Source organism: Anomaloglossus baeobatrachus, chromosome 3, assembly GCF_048569485.1.
Source record: "Anomaloglossus baeobatrachus isolate aAnoBae1 chromosome 3, aAnoBae1.hap1, whole genome shotgun sequence".
Lineage (NCBI taxonomy): Eukaryota > Metazoa > Chordata > Amphibia > Anura > Aromobatidae > Anomaloglossus > Anomaloglossus baeobatrachus.
This window is the reverse complement of record NC_134355.1, coordinates 200,008,286-200,031,520: the sequence shown is the minus strand read 5'-3', so window position 1 is coordinate 200,031,520 and position 23,235 is coordinate 200,008,286. Positions and strand designations below refer to the sequence as shown.

The following is a 23,235-nucleotide window of genomic DNA, read 5'->3' as shown; positions in this document are numbered from 1 at the left end:
GAACCGAGCCAGCTTGAGGCTAAAGTGGATCAGTTACAAGAGACTGTTACTGCTCTACAAGAGTTGCTGAAGAATATGCAAGCCCCGGCGTCAGAAGTAGGAACTACAGCACCGCCGCCAAATACCCGCACGCATACCTATCAAGAAGAGAGGGGACAGATCGAGCAGAGATGATCGAGACCCGCTGGAGACTACCAGTGTTGGAACTGTGGAAATCGGAACCATTTATTCCGACACTGTCCGGAGAGGAAGACATCTCAAGAAAGACCGCCGTTAAACTAGTGCCTCCCTCCATGGATGGGCACATGGCGGGGAGACCAACTGAGCTTAGAGAAAACCAACGCCCTGAAGATATAGCAGCCAGCACGCCGACGATCATGGCCGAATTTGAAGGGAAAGAAGTAAGATGCCTGATGGATACTGGGTCCCAAGTGACCACCATGCCAGAACAGTTCTTCTACCAACATTTTGGACAAACTGTATCCATTGACAAAGGGGCACATATCAAACTGAGGGCTGCAAACAATCTTCCCATTCCGGTTGTAGGGGTCGTGTGGATGAACATACATGCCTGTGGCCAGAACTTAGGCAAAAAAAGGATTGTGTTAACGGAGGGCCGGTATGACAGAGAGGTGCCAGCTATCGTGGGCATGAACATCCTGAAAGAATTAGACCAGTTGCTCTTCAACAAGGGGGGCTGTGATTACTGGAAGACGACAGTTGCTAACCGGCCTGCCCAAAAGGTCTTCCAACACCTTATCCGTGCCCAAGGACTGTCGAAGAATGGTGGGAGCCGCTACCCGGTGGGGAGGGTTCGAGTCCCAAGACAGACAACAATTACGCTACCTCCAAATCGTGAGACAGTCCTCACCTTGCCAGTCGGGGCCCACCGTACACTCGAGGGGATGGAGGTGTTGGTGGAGCCTTATCGTGGTGAAGAGAACGGAGACGAACCGTTGGTGGCTCGCACTTTAGCAACAGTAAGAAATTAAAGGGTCCCTTTCCGTTGCGTGAACACCGGTGAACAGGCCTACACCTTGACCTCGGGAGTTGTTCTGGCCCATGTCTACCTGGCGCCTGAAGAGGTGGCGGCCGCAGAATCGATTGAATTGCAGCCCATGGCAGGGGAAGCCTGGACTTGGGCTCTTTCTATGGAAAGAAAAGAGAAACCCACTGATCAATGGAACAGTCGCGTCATCTTAGGGCAGATGGGAGTGGACCTGAGCCCCTTCGCTTTGGATCAAGCCCAAGCCATAGAGGACTTTATTTGGGAGAATCAAGCCACGTTCTCCCGTCACGCAGAAGATTTCGGCTGTACTGACAAGATTCAGCAAGAAATACCCACGGGAGATGCCCCACCGATCAGGGAAAGGTACAGGCAAATACCCCCAAAGTACTACCAAGAGGTAAAAGAGCTTTTGGCACAGATGTTGAAGAGCGGGGTGGTAAGAGAAAGTCAGAGTCCATGGGCTGCCCCAATCGTGCTGGTCAAGAAAAAGGATGGGTCTACCCGCTTCTGTGTTGACTACCGCAAGCTTAATGGATGCACGGTTCGTGATTCCTACCCTCTGCCCCGGATAGAGGAGTCCCTGTCGGCGTTGGGAAAGGCATGCTACTTCTCCTCCCTCGATCTGGCCAGCGGATATTGGCAGGTTCCTGTGGCAGAGAAAGACAAGGCCAAGACCGCATTTATTGTACTCATGGGACTCTTCGAGTTCAATCGCATGCCGTTTGGACTAAATAATGCCCCAGGAACTTTTCAGCGCCTCATGGAAAGTTGCCTTGGAGACATGAACTTCGAGGCCACATTGATTTACCTGGACGACATAGTAGTGTATTCTGCAACCTTTGAGAAACATCTAGAAAACCTGGGCCAAGTGTTTCAGCGGTTACGGGCCCATGGGCTTAAACTAAAACCAAAAAAATGTCGGATCTTTCAGGAAGAGATTGAATATCTCGGACACAAGGTGTCAGAAGCCGGCGTACAGCCCTCCGATGGGAAAGTGAGAGCAGTGCTACAATGACCCACACCCAGCACAGTGCGGGAGGTTCGAGCTTTCCTGGGGCTAGCCGGATATTACCGTCGCTTTATCAAAGATTTCGCGAAGGAGGCAGAACCTTTGCACGAATTGCTCCGAGGGACTGCGAAAGGACTAAAAGCACAGAAAATTTGCTGGGGACCAAGACAAGCAGAAGCCTTACACCGATTGAAAGAGGCCTTGGTTAGCGCCCCTATGCTTGCCTATGCAGACTATAACCTCCCCTTTTGGTTGTATACAGACGCGAGCCTCTACGGCCTGGGTGCAGTACTGGCCCAGGTACAGAATGGTACTGAACGGGTGATTGCATATGGAAGTCGGACGTTGCGAGAAGCCGAGCGCCATCCCGAGAATTACAGTTCCTTTCGGCTGGAGTTACTGGCACTAGTATGGGCGATAACCGAAAGGTTCTCGGAATATCTCACGGGAGCTCAAATTGAAGTCTATACGGAAAATAACCCACTGGCTCACATCTCCACCGCCAAACTGGGAGCAATGGAACAGAGGTGGCTGGCACGACTCTCCAGATACAATTATCATGTGCAGTACCGCTCTAAGCATGAAAATCAGAATGCGGATGCCCTTTCTCATGTTACCACCGAAGCCCCAGTGGGGGAGAGAGATGAACAGTTGGAGGAAGACGAAATTCTGGACTTCAGTAAATTCACCGCTCAAGTGGTAGAGGCTCGTATGCTGGAAATTACGTCGGGCACGACATCACGCCTGCTTGGCCAAACCAGAGAGGAATGGGTGAAAATTCAATCATGTGACCCAGAACTGCTTCAAGTGAAAGAGTGGGTGATCCAGCAGCGCAAGCCTAGAAAGGAAATACGGGCCACGCTGTCGCACGTGGCCCTCCAGATTCTCAGCCAGTGGGATAAGCTGTCGGTGCAAGAAGGGATGCTGTATCGGAAGGTGCACCTAGCTACAGAGTTGGAAGTACGGTGGCAAGTAGTGATACCCCAGAAGATGGCAGTACCACTGGCCCGAGAGGCGCATGAGAAGGGAGCCCATTTTGGACCGGACAAGACTTACCAGTGGTTGCAAAGAATAGTATACTGTCCTCAGATGCTTCGGGCAGTAGAGAAGGCCTGTAAATTGTGCCGTTCCTGCGAGTTAATTAAGGCTCCCCCACAGCAAGCACCAGTACAGACTATTGTAACCAAAGAGCCGTTGGAAGTACTCATGATCGATTATCTGAAGATTGGTCACTCCCACCGGGGCTATCAGTTCTGCCTTGTGATGACAGATCACTCTCCAAATTTGCGGTGGTGACGCCCACCAGAGATCAGACAGCTGAATCAGCTGCTCGAGCCATCAGTGATGACTTTATCCGGGTGTACGGCTGCCCCAAAAGAATACATTCCGACCAAGGGGCTTGCTTTCAAGGCTGTGTCATGAGAGAGCTGCAAAGGATTTACGGAATGCAGAAGTCAAGGACTACGCCTTATCATCCACAGGGCAACGGAGCCTGCGAGAGATTTAACCGGACCCTCCTACAAATGCTACGCACGTTGGAGGATGATCGTAAGAATCACTGGCCCGGCTATCTCGCAGAACTCGTGTGGGCGTACAATAATCGTGTCCACTCCACCACTGGGTACACCCCATACGTACTACTGTTTGGAAGAGCCGGAAGAGGCATAGAAGAGCTCAACCTGGCTCCCCCCGAGATCAGTGAAGGTCAGAGCGTAGGTTCCTGGGTTGACTGTCACCGTCGGCAGCTGGAGACTATCCATCGAATTGTCACCAAGCAGTTGCAAGAAAAGACACACCCGCAGCGGAAACCTGTGTGTGAAGCCCCGTTCTTGCCAGGAGACCGAGTACTAGTTGCAGAGAAACACCCGAGACACAAGTTGAGTGAGCGCTGGAAAACAGAGCCGTACATTGTGATTAGAAGAATCTCTCCCCACGGATCAGTATACGAAGTGAGAGGTGAGCGAAGAGGTGACACCCTCATCCTGCATCGTAATATGCTGAGGCCCTGCTATTCAGAAGACAGGACCAGACAAAGTACCTCGGAGACGGTGCCCGTGCCTGTTCCTGTTACCTTCGAAGAGGGCTCTGACGATGAAGAATGGTGGCGGGCCCCGACCAACCCAGCAGACTGGGAGAGATCCACACCCCCATCCTTTCAAAACACAGGTGCCACCCCTGCAGAGCAGGAGTCACTAATCTCCAGAGATGGGGACGGGAATACTGTACTCCCTGATACGGCACCGACGTCTGGTGAGTTAGCTGTGGTGCCACGCCGGACTGAGCGGGCTAATGCTGGTATTCCCCCTGATCGGTACTTGGCAGATGAATTTGTGTGTTCTGTCACTGAATCCTGTTTTACGACATTGGCTCCCAAGCAACAGGTTGTGAAGCAGGGCAGGAGTTGCCACCGTGTGCCCCTTTGCAGAGTGCCTCAGGAGTGTATCGGCCGGGACGGCCGAGGTTAAAGAGGGGGGGAAATGTAAGACCTGTTAACATTTATATATATATAGGTTAAAAGACTGTTTGGTGGACTGCCTTGTGTTATGCTGCCACCTGCTGTCAAAACAGAGAACAACGGGCAAAAGTCCTACTGCTCGAGTGACTGGTTCAGTCTGGAACAGGAGGAGGAGGAGTCTACTTGTGGCTGTGTTTTGCAGAGAGGAGTGTGCTCGAGTGGGCTGTAAGATAGAAGGCCTCAGTCTGCCCTGTTTTCCGAGGTCCAAGTACCTTAGAGTGTTGCGTGGTGTCCCCCCCAAGACACAGATCCAAAAAGGCTGGATGTGGAGCGAGGGGCCAGACAGCACGTGCAAATTACAGATCCAATGAGGCTGGATGTGGAGAGCGAGGAGCCAGGCAGCACGTGCGAGTTACAGATCCGGGACAAAGACTGAACTTTAGAGGTGTCTGCCGGCGGAATACGGGCCCCAACGGTGACGAGGTACCCCACGCTGAAATCTGCAGTTAAGTGTGCACACTACTTTTAGTTAGGGACAGATAGGAAAAGACTCTGCACTGTGTTATACGAGTAAGATAACAAGGACTCTGCGTTTTTTTTTTGTTTAATAAGGATTTCTGTGTTTTGCTTTTGGGAGTACAATCTGAGGCTTCCTATCTTTGACAAGTTATTCAAAGTAGTTGTATGTATATTGCATTATCTCCACTGCTGTGCTCCCTTCCCTCACTTTTCCTCCACCTGTGTTGTGCAATACATTATTAAATTTGCATTGATTAACCCCCGTGGTTCCGTGCAGTACTTGCGTATCCCGTTACCTGCAGGTTATTACAAGTGCATAGTTTAAACACAATACCAAAGTTTGACACAAGAGAATAGTTTGAAGTTATCCTTATAGGTTTCCCATTGGGTTTTTTTCTTTCCTTTTCCACCATTCCTGTACTGTTTGTCACCATTTAATAAGTGCTCCATGGACAATGCTACCAAGTGTGTATCTTGTCAGATGTATGCATGCCTTGAACAGCCGTTCGAGGGTGAATATGTCTGCATTCGATGTCAGCATGTTGCATATTTGGAAGCCCAGGTAACTGATCTAAATATGCAGCTTGTGTTGCGGGCGGGGAAGGTCGCCGCTGCGCTCGCTAGCGCTCGGGTCTGGCGCTGCTGTGGTGGCGGCTCGGTGGCTCGAGCAGTGGGCCGGATCCGGGGACTCCAGAGGCGCTCTTCTCCCGTGAGTGAAAGGGGGTAGTTTGGTTTGGGGATTTGGTCCATGACGCCACCCATGGGTTGTGGTGAGGTTGGGCACCACCGCTGCTGGTGACGGGGATCCCGGGAGCGATGGCAGGCAGCAGCTGGGATGTTGTTTTCCCCCTCCGTGGGTAGGGGTTGGTGGTCCCGGGGCCCGGTGAGATGACGGGGAGGCAGGGTTGGATGGTTGCAGGGTCGCCTGGACTGCGCAGCGTGGTGCCGGATGGCACGGTTGTACTCACTCAGCCACAAAGGTATGCAAAGTCTCTGGTAAACCAAACGGCTGGATGGACGGGTCCCGCAGCCGGCTGCTGTAGTCTCTCCCGGACGGTTAGTGGTGGCTGCCTTTCCCTGCACCTTTGTGTATGTTCGGTCCAGATGGATTCCCACCGGTAACCCACTCCCCAGCGTTTATATGTGCCGGAGGAGCACTTTTGCCCGCAGGCTCTGGCCCTTGGAACTCTAGCTGTGGCGGTAGCTGTATTTCCTTCTGTTGGTCGGACGGTTGCCTTCAATCGGGTCTTGGCTGTTAGGAAACCCCTGGGGTTCCGGTCACTAACGGATTTGACCTCTAATGGTGACACCAAGCCTGGTCGGGGTCCGTAGGCCCTGCCTGAGTGTGCTGGCTTCACTTCGCTCCCCGGTTCGGTACCGGCGGGCCACCGCCCGTCCCCGGTCCTAGAGTTCCGCGTTGATCTGCCTCTCCTGCAAACGGCCACCACCATCTGCCAACCTTGCTCTAAGTGCCCGGGCCACACACCCGGACACGGTCAGTTCGCTCCTCCACTTCTACTCTCCTCCTTTCACTTGCACTTCCCTCACTGATCTGACTTCCTTCTCCCGCCTCCAGGACTGTGAACTCCTCAGTGGGTGGGGCCAGCCGCCTGGCTCCACCCCTCCTGGTGTGGACATCAGCCCCTGGAGGAAGGCAACAAGGATTTTGTGTCTGGCTGATGTACATGTCTCAGGGTGGGGGGGGGGGGGGTGTTGTAGTACCTGTGACGACCTGGCTAGTCCAGGGCGCCACATTCCCCTTGGTTAAATGCAGACCGTCCGCGGGCTGCCCGTCCATCTCCGGTTTTATTTTTCTTTTTAACTGTAAAAATATAAAATAAACATCAACAGTTTATGCAGTTTAAATCTTCCCTTACGGGAGGCAGGTCACTTGAACGTTACAAAACACAGATATTTACATTTTTAATAACAATGGACAGACGGCTTCCGCTCTCCCACCCAAGCAACCTAGCCCTGATGCTGCCCCTAAGAAGTGGGCAGCACCCCTTGACCCCAGTCCAGAACCAGGCTGCCCGAGTGGGAACGGGTACGGTGCCTCACACCCGGCTGTCACTTCAGGGGACCCCACGTCCATGGGGGACCCCTGACCCCCGGAGAATCGCCACCGGTTTCGGTAGTGGCGGGCCTGGGCCTTCTCTTTCCTCCAGGCCCATCCTCCAAATCAGCCTCTCCGGAGGCGGCAACGGAAACATGCCCCAACATATTTACAATCCCACAAGTTCGTGGGTGCCCTGATAGTTCTCAGGCATGTCCATGAAGAGATCCTCATGCAACGGTAGCAAAGGGTCCCTACGGGGACTACTTGCCGGCAACGGCCGGGTCAATCACTGTGTCAATCAGGTAAAACTTTGGTTTGATTAGTCTTATCATTCATTCAAACACTTATGTACACAGTCAACAAGTTGCACCCCTAAATGTCAGTCTCTCTATACCTAAGCGGGGGTCGGCCTAGGTTGGAGCGCATGGACCTTCGGGGCCCAATGTCAGTGGTGACAGGCAGTGGGGCAGAGGAAACAGCTGGTTCCCCTCCCCGGCTATTGTGTGGGGCAGGCGGAGACATAGGGGGGCTGGGTACAGGTGCATCCCTGGGCACTGGCTCATTGGCGGCTACTTCCATCTCTTTTTCCTCCACGGGTTGTGGGAACAGTATCACTGGAAGAATCACTGCGCCGTTCTGTGTAGGCCAATCTGCTGGGAAATCGCCCATCATGGTGTGGATTACCTCTTTTCCTTTCTCCCCAGCCGGTCTGGGGGCCGGAACTTCAGTTGCCACCCTCAACGGTAGCGGGCACTTCTTCAGGTGGTCCCTGGAAACTGTGGCCGAAGTCTTCCCCTGGTCGCGGCTGATCTGGTAGGCCTTCCCATTTTCCCACTCAGTGGGTTGTATAACATATGGGGTCCTCTCCCATTGGTCATCCAGTTTATGGGTTCTTCTCTTTCGCTTCAGCACTACATCTCCAGGCTGAAAGGGACCTGCGGGAGCCTTCCTGTTGAAGCACTGTTCTTGCTGTCCCCGACTCCTGCACAAGTTCTTTTCTACGTATTCTTGGACCTGTCGGTACTGCACCCTCCGCCGGGTGTCCCATCCAGCAGTCGAAGGGAGGGCTTCTGGGGCTTCCAAACCCATCTCTAGGTCCACTGGCAGCCGACCGGGCCGAGTCCTCATTAGGTACGCCGGTGTGCATTTGGTTGAACTGGAAGGGATGTTATTGTACATATCGACCAGGTCAGGCAGCTTTTCTGGCTATAGTTTCCGTTCTTCTAGCGGTAATGTCTTGAGGAGACCCAGGACCAGATGGTTCATCTTTTCACACATGCCATTGGTCTGGGCATGGTAGGGCGTGGTCCGAATTTTCTTGCAGCCGTACAACTGGCAGAATTCTTGAAACACCTCTGCTTCAAAAGCCGGGCCCCAGTCGGTAAGCACCCTCTCCGGGTACCCATGCGGTCGGCAGAAATAGGCCTGGAATGCTCTAGCAGCGGTACGGCCGGTCAGGTCCTTGACGGGCACAACCACCATAAATCTTGAATAGTGGTCTACAATGGTCAGAGCGTAGGTGTACCCACTTCGGCTAGGGGTGAGCTTCACGTGGTCGAGGGCGACCAGCTCGAGCGGCTGATGTGTAATGATTGGACGCAAAGGGGCCTTCTGACTGGCCTCGTCCCTTCTTCTCAGTGCACAGGGACCACATTCTCGGGACTAGGTCTCCACCGACTCCCGCATCCCACTCCAATAGAATCGCTACCTCAACAGCATCTCCAGCTTCTTCCACCCAAAGTGCCCGGCACCGTCATGGTATGCCTGCAGAACAGTGGCCACGTTAGTCTGGGGAACCACCAGCTGGCGAACCTTCTCATGGGTCTTCGGGTTGATCAATTTCCGATACAGCTTCCCCTGGTGCAGGTACAGCCGGGCTCGTTCCCTCCACAGTCGTTGGGCCTCGGCGGGGGCGGCAGGGTCCATTCCGGCAGAGCCTTGTTCCACCAGGGTCTTGACCAAGCGGACAGCAGGTGCCTGGTCCTGTGCTTCTTGCCACCCTTGGCTGGGCAGCGGGTCTAAGTTCACTTGTTGTTGCTGAACATGCAGCTTCTCGGCTGGCGGGCGGTGGAACGCAGGCAACTCGATTTCTTTGAGGTCATCATCATCCGGCCCCTCTCCCAACAGGTGGGGCATCCGGGAGAGTGCGTCTGCATTAGCATTTTTACGGCCGGCTCGGTACTTGATGGTGAAGTCATAGTTAGCCAACCTGGCCACCCACCGCTGCTCCAGTACGCCCAGCTTAGCTGTATCCAGATGGGTTAGCGGGTTATTGTCCGTATAAGCGGTGAACTTGGCTGCCGCTAGGTAATAGCGGAATCGGACAGCAGACAGCAGCTGCAGAGCTACAAGGCTCAGCATAGTCCATCCAAGACTGTATGCAGGAGTTTTTTGACCCCCCAAAAATTACGTGGGCTTCGCCATGTTTTTGTATGCTAGCCAGGTACAGAAGGCAGGTACGGGCTGCGCTCAACCCCCAGCTGCCTATTTGTACCCGGCTGGGAACCAAAAATATACGGAAGCCCTTTTTTTTTTAATTATTTCATGAATTTCATGAAATAACAAAAAAAAATGACGTGGGCTTCGCCCAATTTTTGTGTCCAGCGAGGTACAATTAGGCAGCTGGGGATTGGAATCCGTAGCTCAAGGTGCCCAAGCTTTCTGGGCACCCCTGCTGTGAATTGCAGTCCACAGCTGCCCCAGAAAATGGCGCTATCATAGAAGCGCCATCTACTGGCACTGTATCCAACTCTTCCAGCTGCCCTGGTGATGGGTAGCTCGCTGGGTAATAATGGGGTTAGGGCTAGCTGTATATTATCAACTGGTCCTAAGCCCGAAATTCATGGTGTCATGCCAATATTAGATATTGCCACCATGAATTTATAGTACAGATAAAAAAACACAACACACAGAAAAATATTTTTATTAAAAATAAAATAACACAATTAGTGACTCCATCTTTATTGAAATAAAGAACCCCCCCCATCCCCGCAGTAATCCTGGGTCAAGGGTCCCGCGCCGTCCAATCCGGATCCAATATCATCTGATTGGTTTGCTGGAAGGCAAAGTGATCAGATGATGTGTCAGGTTCGAGGGCCTGAATCACATGACACAGCAGCTGATTGTATAAACGGCTTTTATACAATCAGCTGATGCATCAGTGCAAAAAAAAAAACAAAAAAACAAAAAACAAACTACACACTTCTGTGCAGACTCCTGTCCGACAGCAGCAACTGATAGTTTAGCCGGCCGGGCGGTAAAAAGCCGGCCTCACCGCTCGACTTATAGTGTCAGCTGATTCCATCAGGTGACCGCATCAGCTGATCATCGCCAGTGCTGAGAGAGAAAAGAGATAGAAAAGAAAGAGAAAAGACAGAGAAAAGAGAGAGAGAATAGAGAGAGAAAACAGAGAGAAAAGAGGAGAGAGAGGGAGAGAGAGAGGGAGAGAAGAGAGAGAGAAGAGAGAGACAGAAGAGAGGAGAGAGGAGGAGTGAAGAAAGAGAGAGAAGAGAGAGAGAGGAGAGAGAGAAGAGAGAGGATAGAGAAGAGAGATGGAGAGAGAGGGATATGAGAGAAGAGAGATGGAGAGAGAGGGAGAAGAGATAGAAGAGAGAGAGGAGAGAGGAGAGAGATGGAGAGAGAGAAGAGAGAGAGGATAGAGGAGAGCAGAGAGAGAGAAGAGAGAGAGAAGAGAGAGAGAAGAGGGAGCGAGGAGAGAGAGAAGAGAGAGACAAGAGAGAGAGAGAAGAGAGAGAGGAGAGAGATGAGAGAGAGGAGAGAGAAGAGAGAGCGAAGAGGAGAGACGAGAGAGGAGAGAGAGAAAGAGAGAGAGAGGAGAGAGAAGAGAGAGAGGAGAGAGACGAGAAAGAGGAGAGAGCAATGCAGCCTCATTCCGTGAACTGCTCCAATTTTAGAGATGTGTCCCGCGGCTCACAGCTGATATCTGGCTCCTCCCCTCAGTGCATAATTAAATTTAATTATAAATAAATAATAATTATAATTTAAAATTAAAAATAAATTAAATTCAATGCTTTACCAGGATGGCCAGGACTCGAACGCGTGAACTAATTCTCCTTAGGCAGTAGCTCTACCCATTGAGCCACTACCTCTAATGAAAAGCATTGGAAGATTTGGTAATCATAACCTCTGTATTGCAGTAGAGAATCCAGAAGTGGATTATTCAGCTACAAAGAGGAGAGAGAGGGAAGAAGAGAGAAAAAGAGAGAAAGAGAGAGAGAGAAAAAGAGAGAAAAAGATAGAGAGAAAAAGAGAGCGAAAAAGAGAGAAAAAGAGAGAGAGATAAAAAGATAGAGAGAAAAATAGAGAGAGAGAAAAAAAGAGAAAAAGAGAGAGAAAGAAAAAGAGAAAGAGAGAGAGAAAGAGAGAGAGAGAAAGAGAGAGGGAGAAAGAGAGAGAAAGAGAGAGAAAGAAAGATAGAAAAAGAGAGAGAGAAAAAAGAGAGAGAGGAGAGAGAGGAGTGAGAAAAGAGAGAGAGAAGAGAGAGAGGAGAGAGCAATGCAGCCTCATTCCGTGAACTGCTCCGATTTTACAGGTGTGTCCCGTGGCTCACAGCTGATATCCGGCTCCTCCCCTCAGTGCATAATTAAATTAAATTATAAGTATAAATAAATAATAATTATAATTTAAAATTAAAAATAAATTAAATTAAATTCTTTACCGGGACTCAAACTCGTGAACTAATTCTCCTTAGGCAGTAGCACTAGCCATTGAGCCACTGCCTCTAATGAAAAGCATAGGAAGCTTTGGTAATCTTGACCTCTGTATTGCAGTAGAGAGATATCACATGCAGACACTACCTAAGTGAAGTCTCCGGTGAAAGCGCGGCTAACGTCCGTTGCTGTGTGGAGCTGACACAGAGCTACTGTTCTACGGCGCTCCCTGTCAGCTTCATGTAGCAGAGCTGAAAGCGTCGTGTGGATTACTTTGGACCTGGATTGTTGTTTGGGGATTAATAAAGAGGTAAATGAGGGTGATTTTTTGTCTTTTATTCCAAATAAAGGATTTTTCGTTGTGTGTGTTTATTTACTCTCACTTACATGTTAATCATGGAAGGTATCTCGGGTAGACGCCTGTCATGATTAACCCCTTATTACCCCGTTTGCCACCGCACCAGGGCAATTCGGGATGAGCCGGGTAGAGTCCCGGGACTGTTGCATCTAATGGATGTGCCAATTCCAGGCAGATGCTGGCTGATATTGTTAGGGTGGTGGGCTCCTCATAACGTGGCGCTCTCCATCCTGACAATACCAGCCTCCAGCCGTGTGGCTTTATCTTGGCTAGTGTCAAAATTGGGGGGACCGCAGTTTTGTTTTTTTTTTTTCATTATTTATTTATTTTACTGCACGATATAGATCCGCCCACCGGCGGCTGTGATTGGTTGCAGTGAGACAGCTGTCACTCCGCGTGGGGGCGTGTCTGACTGCAACCAATCATGGGTGCCGGTGGGTGGGGAAAGCAGGGAATACCAGATTGAATAATGAGCGGCAGCCATTTTCAAAAGAGGAAAAGCCGTCATAGCTTTGTGACAGCCACGCCCGTGATCGGTGAGTAGGAAAGAGAGAGGGATTGTGCTGGGGACGCAGGACGCATGCAGATACGCAACGTGCGCACATAGCCTTACTGTGAAAAGCCACGCTTTTGGTGATCGAACCGTTATCGAACGGTAACTCGAACTGCCGAACTTGAAGCAAATCGTTCGAGTTCGTTAAACGACTTGAACACCGCCCAATATCACTCGAATTTGAAATTGGCGAACGGTTCGATTCGAACATCGCTCATCTCTAGGCAGGACCCAGAGGTAGGTAGCTGGGTAACGGTTAGAAGAAGAGGTAGGGGAAAAAGTGTCAGGGTGCCTAGGCCTGATCTGGCACAACCTAGTAAATATGCCTGTTTGGCTAATATTAGGAATGAACGGCCAGGACTAGGATCACTACAGCAGGACATTGCTCCTAGCAACCAGGAAAACAACTGCTGTAGGAAGGAGGGAAATAGGAGTGCAGCAAAGGCCAGACAGATATTGTTAGTAGGGGACTCTATAATTAGGCGGACAGACAGGGTCATCTGTCGCCGAGACCGTGAATGCCGAACAGTGTGATGTCTGTCAGATGCTTGGGTTCGGCATATTATGGATCAGATACACAGATTCCTTGGTGGGGCTGGGGAAAACCCAGAGGTCATGAGGCGCATTGGTACTAATGACAAAGTTAGAGGCAGGTGAAAGGTCCTTAAAAATGATTACAGTGAACTAGGAGAGAAGCTGAAGTCCAGGACCTCCAAGGTGGTGTTTTCAGAAATACTACCGGTGCCACGAGCATCACTAGAAAGACAGCGGGAGCTTAGGGAGATAAATATGTGGCTTAGAAATTGGTGCAGGAAGGAAGGGTTTGGGTCCATGGAGAACTGGGCATACTTCTCAGTCGGCTACAGGCTCTACGGTAGGGACGAGCTGCACCTCAATGGGGAAAGGGTGCAGCTGTGCTGGGGGAAAAAATGGTCAGATGGATGGAAGAGCTTTTAAACTAGGATCTGGGAGGAGGGAGGGTAGTGAAGCAAATAAGGGGATAGAGCAGATGGAGACAGTGAGACTGTAGAGATCAATAAAGGATTAGGGGGGCTGGGACATGCTAAGAACGTAAGGCGGCAAGGAGTAAGGAATGTATTAATAGTATTACATGTCTACTGGCAAATGCAAGATGTCTTGCAAGCAAATGAATGAATTGGAGACTCTTATGTCAACCATGGAATATGATGTGGTGGGCATTACAGAAACCTGGCTGGATGAAAGCCGTGACTGGGTAACAAACATACAGGGTTATACTACATTCAGGAAGGATAGAAAAGACAAGAAAGGTGGTGGGGTGTGTATATTTATCAAATCTAACTTAAAACCTGTTTGAATGATGACATTGGGGGGAACTGCAACAATTTAAAGTCAATATGGGTGAATGTACATGGAATGGGGAATAATGGAAAAATGCTAATTGGAGTTTGCTATAAGCCTCCTAACATACCTGAACAGGTAGAGGATGAAATGCTGCAACAAATTGAAAAGGAAGCTAATAATAACATTTGGGTTCTTATTATGGGGTATTTCAACTATCCTGACATTCAGTGGGACATACAGTCATATGAAAAGTTTGGGCACCCCTATTAATGTTAACCTTTTTTCTTTATAACAATTTAGGTTTTTGCAACAGCTATTTCAGTTTCATATATCTAATAACTGATGGACTGAGTAATATTTCTGGATTGAAATGAGGTTTATTGTACTAACAGAAAATGTGCAATCCGCATTTTAACAAAATTTGAACGATGCAAAAGTATGGGCGCCTCAACATAAAAGTGACATTAATATTTTGTAGATCCTCCTTTTGCAAAAATAACAGCCTCTAGTTGCTTCCTGTAGCTTTTAATGAGTTCCTGGATCCTGGATGAAGGTATATTTGACCATTCCTGCTTACAAAACAATTCCAGTTCAGTTAAGTTTGATGATCGCCAAGCATGGATAGCACGCTTCAAATCATCCCACAGATTTTCAATGATATTCAGGTCTGGGGACTGGGATGGCCATTCCAGAACATTTTAATTGTTCCTCTGCATAAATGCCTGAGTAGATTTGGAGCAGTGTTTTGGATCATTGTCTTGCTGAAATATCCATCCCCTGCGTAACTTCAACTTCGTCACTGATTCTTGCACATTATTGTCAAGAATCTGCTGATACAGAGTTGAATCCATGCGACCCTCAACTTTAACAATATTCCGCCGGCATTGGCCACACAGCCCCAAAACATGATGGAACCTCCACCAAATTGTACTGTGTGTAGCAAGTGCTTTTCTTGGAATGCCGTGTGTTTTTTGTCTCCATACATAACGCCTTTTTGTATGACCAAACAACTCAATCTTTGCTTCATCAGTCCATAGGACCTTCTTCCAAAATGTAACTGGCTTGTCCAAATGTGCTTTTGCATACCTCAGGCGACTCTGTTTGTGGTGTGCTTACAGAAACGGCTTCTTTCACATCACTCTCCCATACAGCTTCTCCTTGTGCAACGTGCGCTGTATTGTTGACCGATGCACATTGACACCATCTGCAGAAAGATGATGCTGCAGGTCTTTGGAAGTGGTCTGTGGATTGTCCTTGACTGTTCTCACCATTCTTCCTCTCTGCCTTTCTGATATTTTTCTTGGCCTGCCACTTCTGGGCTTAACAAGAACTGTACCTGTGTTCTTCCATTTCCTTACTATGTTCCTCACAGTGGAAACTGACAATTTAAATCTCTGAGACAATTTTTTATATCCTTCCCCTGAACAACTATGTTAAATAATCTTTGTTTTCAGATCATTTGAGAGTTGTTTTGAGGAGCCCATGATGCCACTCTTCATAGGAGATTCAAATAGGAGAACAACTTGCAAGTGGCCACCTTAAATACCTTTTCTCATGATTAGATACACCTGCCTATGAAGTTTAAAGCTCAATGAGGTTATAAAACTAATTTAGTGCTTTAGTAAGTCAGTAAAAAGTAGTTAGGAGTGTTCAAATCAAGAAATTGATAAGGAAGCCCATACTTTTGCACCGGTCAAATTTTGTTTAAATGCGGATTGCACATTTTCTGTTAGTACAATAAACTTCATTTCAATCCAGAAATATTACTGAGTCCATCAGTTATTAGATATATGAAACTGAAATAGCTGTTGCAATAACCCAAATTATTATAAAGAAAAAAGATTAACATTAATAGCGGTGCCCAAACTTTTTCATATGACTGTATTAAATAGGCATTTCTCATCTGTGTTCACCAAGGAACTGACTGTTCCAGGGATCATTCAACAAGTGAAAAATCAAAGTTCACCACCTGATATAATTAATTTAACACAAGAAGAGGTATGCCTGTGTCTGAGTAAATTAAACATTGACAAATCCTCAGGGCCAGATGACATTCATCCACGAATATTGAAGGAATTAAGCGCCAACAGATCGCTGTATCTCATCTTTTTACACTCACTTGTAACAGGACTGGTGCCTCAGGATTGGAGGATTGCTGATGTGGTACCGATATTTAAGAAAGGTAAGAAGGTGGATCCAGGCAACTACCGTCCAGTAAGCCTGACATCAGTAGTATGCTAAGTTTTAGAGAGCATTTTAATGAATGACATGCAAAAATATATTGCAGAATATAATATAATAACTGACAGACAGCATGGATTTATGAAAGATAAGTCATGTCTAATCAACCTGTTAGGTTCTATGAGGGGGTAATTGCAAATCTGGATATTGGTAATGCAGCTGATGTGATTTTTTTGGACTTTGCAAATATATTTGATATTGTACCACATAATAGCCTTATACTAAAGCTCCAGAAGCAAGGACTAGGGGAATCTATATGCAACTGGGTAAGGAATTGGATAAAAGATAGAAAAAAAAGAGTAGCCATAAATGGTACATTCTCTAAATGGGCTATAGTCAGCAGTGGGGTGCCGCAGGGATCTGTGCTAGGACCATTTTTTTTTAATCTTTTTATTAATGACCTTGTGGATGGGATAGATAGTAAAGTGTCAGTCTTTGCTGATGACACCAAACTATATAGGATATTAAAAAGTGACCTTGATAGTACAATTTTTTCAAAAAGATCTGGATAAGATGTCAGAATGGGCAGATACTTGGCAAATGAGATTTAATGTTGATAAATGTAAAGTAATGCACCTAGGACGGAGTAATCCTATAGTTGCGTATACATCAAATGGAAGTAAACTCGGAACTACAGAACAGGAGAAGGACTTGGGTATTCTGGTTACAAATAAGCTGAGCAGCAGTACTCAATGTCAGGCAGCAGTTAAAGCAAACAAGATTTTAGGGTGTATAAAAAGAGAGATTAGATCCCGGGATCCCAACGTATTGTTACCCCTCTATAAATCACTTGTAAGGCCACATCTGGAATATGGGATTCAGTTTTGGGCTCCACATTTTAAAAAGGATATTCAGAAGTTAGAGTCAGTTCAAAGGCAGGTAACTAGACTATTACAAGGAATGGAAGACCTCCCATATGATGACAGGTTGAAAAAGTTAGATATGTTTAGCTTAGAAAAATGACGTCTCAGAGGAGATCTCATTTATATGTAAAAATACATGTGTGGTCCATATAAAGGACTGGCAAATGACTTATTCCTTCCAAAGACAGTACTAAGGACCAGGGGGCACTCACTGCGAGTGGAAGAAAAGCGATTCCGGCAGATAAATAGGAAAGGGTTCTTTACAGTTAGAGCAGTCAGACTGTGGAATGCCCTACCACAAGAGGTAGTAATGGCAGATACTATAACGGCTTTTAAAAAAGGGCTGGATGATTTCCTCAGTAAACACAACATCGGTTATAAATGACAGTGACCAAATGTAGAACTTTGTGGAGGAAGGTTGAACTAGATGGACCTAGGTCTTTTTTCAACCTAAGTAACTATGGAACTATGTAACTATAGGCATAAGGGTGGAAAGTATAAACGAAAGTAACATGATGGTCAGTCCTAGATATATTGGTGCGTGGAGTCAGATTTCTATTACTCCTCAATATGGTTTCAGGGAAGCCTCTTGCTTTGAATATGGCATGTATTTCATTTAATCTTGTGTCCCTGATATCATCTTATATAAAGCTGAGGACAAATGACCTATGAAATAAAAGAAGTTTATTAATAATCAACAGTATTTTTAATTGGTAGCAGCACGGCATTAAAGGGAACCTGTCAGGTCCAATATGCACCCAAAACCATGAGCAGTTCTGGGTGCATATTGGTAATCCCTGCCTAACTGTCCCTGTATACACTAGCATAGATAAAGAGATCTTAAGAAAAGTATTTCTAAAGATATTTTGCCATATGCTAATGAGTGCGGGGACTAGTCCCAAGGGAGTTAGTTACCCTTGCTAGTCGGCTCCATTAGCATGTTAGTATTCCCCTGTGGGCGTGCTAACATGCTAATGAATGTGCAGCGTCAGAGGATGATCTCACTCACCTCTCCGCCCTCAAATTCCAGGGTCATGCACACTGAGCCGAAATGCAGCGTCGGACAAGATGGCAGCAGGGAGGTGAGTGAGATCATCCTGTGACGCTGCACATTCATTAGCATGTTAGCACGCCCACAGGGGCATACTAACATGCTAATGGAGCTGACCAGCCAAGGGAACTAACGCCCAGGGGACTAGTCCCCTCGCTCATTAGCATACGGTAAAAGATCTTTACAAATACTTTTTCTAAAGATCTCTTTATCTATGCTACTAGATACAGGGACAGTTAGGCATGGATTAGCAATATGCACCCAGAACTGCTCGTGGTTCTGGATGCATATTGAACCTGACAGGCTCCCTTTAACCCCATTTCTCCTCTCCAGCCCTGATATTGTCTTGGCTTACTATTCTGTTAACTTATAAGAATTGGGATCTAGGAATTTATTTTTTTGTGGCCTGAGAGTGACAGCTAGTGAAGTGTAATAGATTATTTCAATCAGTAGCCTTGATATATTCAGTATATATACAGTATGTGAGATGGTGTAACAGCCAGAAATATGTACCTGGTTAAAGATGGTGTATGGCACGTAGAGATGAGCCACCATCCTAGTGTTCGAGTTCGCTTTGTCGAACTTGGGCTGTGTTCGTCGGATGTTCTTTGAACATTTTCGAACATCTTCGAACATCATTGAAAACAATAGCAGGCAAACACAAACACATACAAACATGCACAAACACGAACTCACAGACACATATTATGCTCACCTTACCTTCCGCACCATCGCCGGCCTCCTGGGACTTGCAGTTCGCCGGTACAAGATGTGTATCGGGTAATCATGCGACCGATGCCCCGGAGCTTCCGCTGCCAGCACGCTGATGTTAAAGGCAGGAGCTGCCTTTCAGTAGCGTCTGACAGAGGAAGTTCTTCCCTCTTGCGATGGTTACCCGATACACGTAGTATAGGATGTGTATCGGGTAACTATGTTTGCGTGTGTTTGTACATGTTTGTGTGTGTTTGTGCATGTGTGGAATGGCACAATAGGGGACCAGGATGGGAGATTGCACAAGTTGTGGAATGAATTGTCTGCATTGCAAAGATTTCCTATGGGAAATTTTGCTTTGCTGAATGAGTAACGTGGTTTACAAGCACACTCCCAGAACGGATTGTTCTTGTTAACCAAGGTTCCACTGTATTAACATTGAATGACAGTATTACAATGACAATGACAATGACAGTAGTGAAAAGCCAGTTACGCTTTTGGTGATTGAACCGTTATCCAACATAACCTCGAACTGTCGAACTTGAAGCTAATTGTTTGCGTTCGTGGAACGACTCGAACATCGCCTAAAACAGGTCAAATTTGAGATTGGCGAACAGTTCGATTAGAACACCGCTCACCTCTAAGGGCAAGCCCCTGTATCACCTCACAAGCATGGTTTAGTTGTATATATTTGTGTCGCATAAATGTGAACATTGTATGTAACTTTACGACCTCCTTTCTGTCAGTAAAAATGTGATAATACTTTATAAGGAGATTAAATGTCATTATTCAACCCAAGGGACCCCTGCTTTTCAGCACAGATGAAGGACTGCAATAAGTAGCTCAAATGGGAGCGGAGCTACAAGCGGATATAAAAATGTACATCACAGGAAGTAAAGTGGCAGCCATCTTGGAAGCAGTTCACAGTTGGTAGTGAATGAACACAAAGACAGAGGACGTGCAGAAGAGGGAAGAAATAATATTTGCAGTAGAAATTCATCATATTGACCAGAACTGTGACAGAGTGCAGCTGATCGTGACTGTATCCGAATCCTTACCAGATGGGAGAAGATTGCTGAAAGGACGCTGTCATGAAGTTGATAGGATGTTTCCAAGGAGACAAGCCACAATTACCAGCAGTATTGCTCATCTGTTGCAGAGGCCTCTCATCTGACTGTGTACTTCAGACATATTATCTATAGCAGACCCAGGTCAGTAAGATAACTAAATCCCACTGCATCATGACAGTGGGAAACCATGCAAGCATCTCACACCAGTTTGGCGCCAGAATATTTGAGACTGAGTCAGGGCCTGTAGTGAGTTTAGGTAGGCATAGTAACCCTGTCAGCCTGCAATTACTGCACAATCATCATTTAAGACAACTGGTTCCATGACTACATCATCTATTTCTTCGCCATTGAGGCTTCTGTGCGGAAACAAAGACCTCACTTAGAACTGGATGTTGCTAAGACCTATCACGGACTTTAGGCTATAATTGAGCTCATCCAGGTAGAAGCTTGTGTTGAAAAATATATGTGTTATTTATTTAAGTTTTTATTCTTTTCGCTAAGCAGCCGTTGCATATAGTAAGTTGTTTGATCATTCAAAGTGAATCTTGGGAAGGATTCTCCATTAATGTGCACTGTATTTATTTTGGGGCAGGTGAATAGTCATTTGGGGGTTAGAGTAAATTTATCTTAAGTTTGTAAACTGTTGTGCTGTACAGCGGATGGCTGGTGTTTCACACCCATCTCATTTTTTCATCTTTAAGAGTATTAATAGGTAGTTGGTGGTTGCATTATCCAGTTACGCCTGTAGGTAACGCATAGTGTATATATTGTAGTTGATACATATTGCAAGGCACCATGCTGTATAGTACAAGGGTCTCAGCCTCTTTGCTGAGTGTCTGGGGATTTTCCCTGAGTGTTTTCCCCTGTTTTGATTGCATTCATATCCAAATTGTAGTAAAGTACTTTCGTTAGTTGATCTAGTTTTGGGGCCGTTTTTTTCCCGTTTGTGACTTCGCTGTATCCTAAAGAGTCCACCCCGCTACATGGCTTAGAGATAGGTCCGTTTCTAGCTTGCCTCCAACTCCTTTGATAACCATAGTGTCCATAAAATTTAGATGGTTTTGGTTGTACTGAATGGTAAACTGGAGTTCTGGCCATATGTTATTAAGTTCCTGATGGAAAGTCAACACTTTATTCTTGTTTTTACTTATCATTTTTATTTTTTATTTTTAATTTTAATTTTATTTTTTCCATATTTTCTTTATAATATTTTCCATTTTACAATAATACATACAATACAATACCATATTGATTTTTCTTATTGCCTGTTCTTTGTAGTTTATACTGACAATTTTTATAAGCAATTTTTATAATTTTTTATATTCATTTTCTACATTACCATTTCTTTGTATTACCATATTTGCTGGTTTTCTGTAAATATGTATATATATATATATATATATATATATATATGCAGATATGCACACCTATTTACACCTATACACTCATATTTCGGTCCTTAGAACTGATCTATACTTATATTAATGCAGAGCGCTGCCACACCCCAGGCCCTTGGGATACTCGGTTCCGGGTGGTGGATAATGGGGATAGCCATCACAGGTAGCCGTGCCCGGTTCCGTTACCTGGGGGGGGGGGGCGCTCGTTAACAGGGTTATTTTATATGTCACTTATGATGCCACTGGCGGGTTGCGGTAATAAGATGTCCCACCGCTGCTGTGGTTTTAGGTACAGATGGTATAGCAGCAAGTGTGTTCGCACCCTCCGCCAGTAGGGGCTTAAGTCTCATGTAGGTGTGCTGCGCCTTGTGGTGCACCAGTAATAAACACAGTTCTTGCAGATTAACTGGTAATTTACTCACAGGATGTTGCAAGTGCAGTTTGGCACGGCTGGTCAACCGACTTTCCTTTGTCCCAGTGCTGACGTGAGTCCCAGTTGAGCCCTCCGTGCACATGCAGAGCTGATGGTCCCCTTGCCTGAAGCTGTTGGTGACCTGCGGCGCTCCGCTCCTTTGTTTTCCGGGCCCAGTATGACAGGCCTCGCGGTCCTTTGGGGTAGGCTACTTCTCTGTGCCCTCTCCTATATATGAGGCTGTGTCCCTGAGCCTATAGGTGGTGTGGTACCCTGGAAGTCACCACACACGGCTGGATCAGCAGTCCGCTTGGAGCTGTTGTCTACTCTGGGGTCCAGTACCCCCTCGTGCGTAGTGCCTGGGATCTATCTACCCTCAGGCTACTACCTCCTAGTCGCCTTTTGGGGGTCTCCTCACAATCCTCACACCCCTCTCACTCACTGGCTCTTTTCAACTGCCACTCCTTCAACTGTCATTTTTCCTCTCTGCCAACTCTGCCTAGCAACACCTGTTGCTTCCCACAAGCCACACCCCTTTCCCAGGCTAACAGCTAACGGATTGGTTCTCACACCTGACCACTGTTAACCCTCTACATGCTGCGCCCAGGTCTCAGGGAATGTGCCCCTACCTGTGTGTGAGGTGTGGGTTGTCAGCATAGGGTGTTCTAGAAAGCCTTAGGATCCTGCAGATCACTGGGGTAGCATATCCCAGGGTGCTGCATTCCCCCTTGGTTAAGACCAGCACGTCCGCGGGCTGCAAAACAAGAAAATCTGCAAAATATATATTATTTTTAAAACAGCAATAAATAACAAATATACATTTGTAACAGGTTAGTACTCTGTACACTTTTCTTACCACCACCCAAAGTCTCTGAGGCCACTATCCGGTGGACCTCTCCGAACGTCCTGGTGACTGTTCCCTGTGGGGACTGCCCTAGGGAGCACATCACCGGTTATGATGGTGATGGGGGTCGCTGCAGACCCTCCCTGTGACTTCTGGCTCTCTTTTTCGGGTGTTGGGAACAAAAATTCAGTTCCTGGGTAATACCAATGAAAAGCACCACGTATGCAACTATATACAAATATTTTTATGCCACGCCAGTCCTGTGGCTTAGGTCCATTAAAAACAAAGGATGGGGAAAAACCTGGATTCTTCCCAAAGGGAGGCACAGTACTTAAACAAACATTACGAACAGTTGTTAGTGACCCAAAAGTCCATACAGGTCAGTCTCTGTAGGGTCAACATGCTTAATATACATTATTTACATTTTACATACAGTTAATATGTATTTAATGACCATCTTTAGTAGTATTCCCAGTCTCCTAGTCTGGATGGGGGATGACCAATGTTGCTTCTGTTTGACCTACGCAACTCTGGTGTGTCAATGTTGTCTGTGTTTTGTACTACACTTGGTACAGTAGGTTGACTTGGTAAGTATCTACGTGTTCTTACCCTTACTGTAGGATTGACAAGGTCAATGTTTGCAGAACATTCTGGTTCAACTTCCCCTGAGATTTCTTCTGGTTCTTGTACT

At 47.0% G+C, this 23,235-nt stretch overlaps 1 long non-coding RNA gene across 1 annotated transcript in view; it reads left to right on the top strand.

Annotated features, from left to right (window-relative positions):
• The first annotated feature begins 16,057 nt into the window (after positions 1 to 16,057).
• The window catches only part of LOC142295127 (uncharacterized), a 29,253-nt gene continuing 22,075 nt past the window's right edge, over positions 16,058 to 23,235 (top strand). Inside the window, exon 1 of the long non-coding RNA XR_012751373.1 lies at positions 16,058 to 16,137. This is a non-coding gene — a long non-coding RNA (uncharacterized LOC142295127). The remainder of the gene's footprint in view (positions 16,138 to 23,235) is intronic.